Raw genomic sequence first — 6,082 nt, forward strand, 5'->3', positions numbered from 1 at the left:
CATATCCTGTGCATGAGCTAGAGCTGTGAGCAGTCCTCAACCATGCAGCATCCTGTCAGCAGGAGAATGAACCTGCCCTGCTGGGGGTCACTTCTCTCTCCCAGAGTTTCTCCCCATAGTGCTGTAGGGAGTTCTCTGGACAAGCTGAGGGCTGACCCTTGCTGACAGCAGAGTCACTGCCCTGGGCACACACCACCCTGGGGTGCAGCGACACTGCTCTGAATCACAGCCATGCGCAGACCTGTGTGTCCTCCCAGGCTTAACACCCCTGCAGCCACCCCGGCAGAATGGAGTTTCACGCCCGGTTGCTGTGATGGTGTGGCAGGAAATCCCTGCTCTGAAACATTTCCCCCTCCTCTGCAAAGGAGCAACCAGGAGAGCGATCCTTAAAAATCCAGTCGTGTGACTGGATGGGTTTCAAGACCTTTCCAGGAACCTCAGTAGCATTGCCTGCAGCCAGAGACTTACCATGTCAAGGGCCGTGAAGATTTCTCCCACAAGGAGCTCTCCTCTCTCCTCCCACTCCACACTGCCTTCCACTTCTCTCTGCCTTGTCTCCTCTCATGTCAGCAGCAGCAGGCAGTGCCCGGAGCCCTGCTGCTCTTTGCAGAGGAGCTGCTCCTGCACACAGCTGTCTCTGGGCAGTGCTGCCCACTTGCCATGAGCTCCCTCCTTCCCCAGAGCCTGGCCCTGCTCAGGAGCAGAGGCCCAGCTGAGCTCATGAATTTCTCTGTCCCTTGTGCTCCCTCCTCCTGGGAAATGTTCACTCCAATAAACTAAAATAATCACCAATGGGCCCTCTCTAAGCACTGAAGGAAGATTGTTTCCAGCATTACAGATTGTCTCATCAGAGGATGGTTATCTGCAAGAGGTGGAACTGTCCCACTCTGGAAGCCCCGATTCCCATCTCTTAACTAGGCAGGACATGTAAAAAGGAGCAAGAAGGGAGCTTATTGACACATGGTTCAGGTGCTGATTCAGATGAGTCAATCTGGGCATCTCAAGCCCATTTAGAAGCCCCTGGAATGCAGTGGGATTCAGCTAATGCCTGTGACTTCCAGAAACACACAGCAGGTGGGATTCCCCTTGCCTAAGCTGAAGTGAGCATAACAGATGTCTGCACACAAACTCCCTGTCTAAGCTCCGGTTATAATCCCTGGAGATGGAGGGTGGGAGTCAGTTGCTCACACACAGACACCTGGTGACATTGGAAGTGACAGAGGTGGTCCCAGGCATGTGCCAGTGTCTGCTTGCTCTCATGGTGCAACTGAGAGACACACATCCTTCTAGAGCATGAGTTGGGGGCCAGGTGGAGAATTTCCTTGGCCATCTGAAATGATACTAGATGCCTACTACAATTAGAGCCCCAATCACTATGAAGCTGAGACATATGGAGATGCCTACAGCGCAAACTGCTAATGTAATTCAGTGCACACACTTGATGTAATGACTTAGAAATAGGCTGACAGAGACATCTCAGAGGCTTGGGGTTCCTAGCACAACTGCCTGGGACCTATGGGAAAACCATGCCCCTTTGGAGTGGCTGCTGGGCAGACAACCCAGGTTATCTCAGGCTTTCCTACCTGTGCCCAGACAACTGAATCCCACCACTGCCTTTAGGCAAAGTCCATCCCGACTGCATTCAAGTGTGCTGCATAAATGGGAGGCACATCACACCAAGGTCTCCGCTCTAGTCTCTGCACTCTCAAACCCTTCTCGCTCTTCTCTGCCCGAATCTCTTCTCACACCTGGACAACATGAACTGGGACTGGACTAATGAGGACCTCAGGGTGGCTGGGTCACAGGCTGCGCAGGCCCAGGGACTTCTTCACTGGAACGATGTCCTGCCTGCAGATCGCTTCACCTCTGTCACAGGCCCCAAGGGGCTACAAATCAGCTCAGGCAGCCCAAACCTCTCTTGCCAGGGCTGCACAGCCCAGCTCTGTTTCTCCCTGGCCTTGGGCACTGCAGGCTTTGTTCTCTCAGTGGGAACCTCCTTTCACCATTACATTGCCACCTGCTATCTAGGCCAGCATGGCTCTGCTCTGAAGTGGGGCTATTGCACACACAGTGACCTTGGCTCTTGGTAACAGGTTTCACCACAACCAGTCTGCTCTCTGTGCCACAGCTGATGCTCTGCAGCCCAAATATATGCAAATGCATGCAGCCTGGGGTAGAGACAGGAGCAGATGGAGATGTACAAGCTTTCACAGGTGTGAAACATCATTGGAATGACTGAGGTGTGGTGGGATCACTCACATGACTGGAGGGCAATGCTTGCAGGGTACAATGTCTTCAGGAGAGACTGTCAGAGAAGATGAGGAGGGAGGATGTCTTTTGTGTGAAGGGGCAGCTCAGATGTGCGGAGCTCTTCCATGGGAGAGGCAAGGGTTTGGGTGAGTGCTTGTGGGTGAGCATCACAGTAGGGGTGACATCATGGTGGGAGCTACAGTCCACCTAAAGAGGGTAGGGAGGTGGATGCAGTCTCCTTTAAGCAACGTGAGCAAGTCTGTGGATCACAGGCCCTGGTTCTTCTTGGGGGGACTTTAATAACCCTGACATGAAGCATAAGTGCAAACAGCAGAGTGCAAGTAGGCCAGGAGGCTTCTGCAGGGCATCAAGGACAACTTCTTTGCACAGCTGCCAGATGGGCCAATAAGGATGATGCTTTCTTGTATCTGGAAATTTCAAAGACGGAGGAACTGATCAGGGATGGGGCAGTAGGAGAAAGGCAACTGTTACATCCATCTTCCAAAAAGGCCACAAGGGCAACCTGGGGAGCTGCAGGCAGTTCAGCCTCACTTTTGTGAGCAGTGAGTCATCAGGTGAATCCTCTCAGATCACATTTCTGGGCACATGAAGGGATAGAGACCTCCTGAGGTCCCTTCCACCCTGAAGGAGTCCATGGTTCTTCCCACTCTTCATCTTCGTTTGCTGATGTCAGGGAAAGCACACAGGTGCCCTGTGACAGTGGAAGCAGGCCAGCTTTCTTGTCCTCCTCCAGTCAGAATTATTCAGATGCAGGGCTTCTTGGCAGGAATCCCCAAGACAGCCCTGAGCAATCCAAATCACTTTTAATTTCCTTGTTTTTTTCTTCCATTCCTTCTAAGTCCTTCTATTTTACCACCCTGATCCTGTCCCATACAGCCCACCCCACCCCTGCTCACCCTTAACTCAGTGGCACTGGCTTGGTTTCTCTGTTTATTTGTTCATTTTCTTTTTTTTTTTGTTTTATTTTGACAGGGAGGAGCTTCAGTCCCAAAGGAACTTGAGAAATTCGGGTGAGTTGGACAACAAATAACTCATGAAGATTTACAAGAAAAGCATCAAGTCCTGTGCCTAGGTGGGAATAACCCCATCCATGAGGAGAGGTTGAGGGACCTGGTTTTCTTTAGCCAGGAGGCAAAGGGCAGTAGAGTAGTTGCCTGTGACTGCTTGAAGGCTGATTTCAGAGATGATGAAAATTTTCTTGGCAGTGGGAAATGGCATGCAAAGGAGAAAGATCCACAAACTGTATCTTGAGAGGTTCGGAATGGACTTCAGGTCAAAAGAATGTCACTCGTAGGGCAGTGCTGAGGTGCAACAGGTCACCCAGAGGGAGTCTGTGATCGGCCACTGGCTTTGTGTTTCAAGGAAAAGCAAGTGAGGACAGGAAGACATCAGGAGATGTGGGGAGATCGCGGGGTGAGAGCAAGGTGGAGAAGCAGCTTGGGTGTGTACAGTCTTCAGGGAAAGAGGCACAGGCATGGGAAAGCATAGCACAGCCTGTGGTGGAGATGGCTGAGGGCACTGCCAAGGCTGAAAGCTCCCAACACAGCTAGGTTTTTGTCCTCTTGGCTATGGCTGGTGTCTCTGACACTGAGGCCCCCGAGAAGATGGTGTTTCCTTAAGGCACCGTGGCCTTGCTGCCTCCTTGTCCCTTGGGAGCCCAGAAGATACCGTATCATGGTCCTGCACTTAGCGTTCTGCACCCCCACCCATAGATTGCCCCCAGGAAGAGCCCTGAGCAATGCAGGATGGAAAGCATCACCTTACCCAGGGACTGGCTGTCAGTGCCTGGTCTCTCTGCTTGATAACACACATCAAGGTTGACTTGGCATCACAGCCACCCTCACATTGCCTTTGCCTACCTGCAATCAGGGCCTCCAACTTTCGGCTCTAATCAGCCCCTGGAGAGACTTTGTTGGAAATGGCCTTCTGTGGGACCTCTTAATGCTCCAAGAAACTTGGGATTTGCTTCTTGAGAGGCTGCTTCACTCTCTTCTCTGCATCAGAGGTTCATGGGCTCAGCACCAAATACAGCCAAGCGGTCATTAAAATGCAAAGAAAACCCTAAGGAGCCATGCCTCTCCCCATAATTTTCTTCAGCTCTTCAATTCTTGTGTCACTAATTGGAAAGTTTGCAGCAGTGTATTGAGATTAGGCAGATTTCAATGAGCACCTGAAAAAGAAAGATGTCTGCTTCTTAAGCTTTCTTGATTCTTCACTTTTCAGAATAAGTCACACCCACATTCCCCAATTCCTACCGACCCACACTGTCTCCTAATGAAGTCTGGACATGTAGAAAAAGCAGTATTTTTGATAGGAGACCTGTATGAAGAACCTTCCTCCCCAGCTCCCCAGCCCTGCCATTGCCCTCATCAGCCACTGGGGATTTCACATCACTCTTGTGAAAATCTGACCTTTTTCCTCTCAAGCCTGCAGCTGAATGTTACAGCTCATGTGCACCAATTCCCACCTGCTTTCCTTCGAGAAATAGCTGCTAACAGGCACAGAAGATTTTGTCTTAAAAGCAAACAAAGAAATTATATTTTGGAACAGTTTAATAAAAGATACGAGACAGTCCTCAAGTGTATGCCAAGTCCAAGCTGCCTCCAGGGAGGTCCACTGCCCACAAGGCATAACCTTCCTTGAAATGTTTTCCACAGATAGATAGGAAGGGATAGAGAGGAAACACAACAAAGGAGGTGGCTAAAGAGACAAGGAGACTGCTGAAAGACGAGGCAAGCTTCAGACTCCCAGCAGCTCAGAGCAGCACCTGGAGAGCTGAGAGGTATCTGAATGGATAAAGAGGAAGGGGAGGAGGAAACTGGGAAACTATGGGAAGTGCATATGCCCAGAGAGTCTGATGCAAAGATGCCTTTAGAAATGACCCGTTTAATCAGGACATGTGGAAATATGTGAGATATCATTGAGATTAAATCCACAGCCTAATATGCAGAGCAGTGGAAACACAAGGTCAAAGGCAGATCGATGTTTCTTCTCCCCAGATTCATACCCTTCCTGAAGATTTACACTGTTTCATCATAGGAAAACATTGACATTAAAATTAACCAGTCATTTGAGCTGAGCAAAGTGTGCTCATATTTTTGAAATGGTGAAAACAGTTCTTCACCTTTCCAGGCAGAGCTCAGCGGTCCAACCACAAGCACCTAGTGAAACTTGGAGAGGCCCTGGTGTCTCTGAGGGACCTGCCTGGGCCTGGCAGCTCTCACAGGGGAGATGCAGAAGACCGGAGCCCCTCGGAGTTGGAGGGGAAGGCTGGGCAGAGGGGACCTGGGTGCCTGCAATGGCACCAGCAGTCTGTGAGCCTGTGATTGCATTCAACTCCAGCTCTGAAAATCACTTTCCCCTTCAAAAAAAAAAAAAATCTCCCCAAAAGATCGGTGTATCAGACAAGAATCAAAAAAAAAGGGCAATAAGAACACAAAGAAGTTTGAAATAGTGAAAAGTGTAACAAAACTTTTTTTTTTGCTTTAGATAATTTATCCAATTTCTTTATTCTTTTGTTTTTATTGGCAGTTTCTAAAGATTTATTTTATAAGAAGATCTACACTATTAAAAAAGATATTTTTGTGTCTCACACAAGTCCCATCCCGCTCAAAACACTCGCTGCCCAGGACCTTCCTTGCTGCTCCTCAGTCTTTGCACACAGCGAGTCACACCATGAGGTGTCGAGCTCTCACAACTGATAGAGGAAGCAGCCTGATCAGCAGCAATGAAATGCTCTATTCAGTGAAAACACTCTATTTATCGATGGCAAAAACTGCACCAATCTCAACGTACCTGTGTTACAGTGATG

This window comes from Apteryx mantelli, chromosome 11, assembly GCF_036417845.1.
Source record: "Apteryx mantelli isolate bAptMan1 chromosome 11, bAptMan1.hap1, whole genome shotgun sequence".
NCBI lineage: Eukaryota > Metazoa > Chordata > Aves > Apterygiformes > Apterygidae > Apteryx > Apteryx mantelli.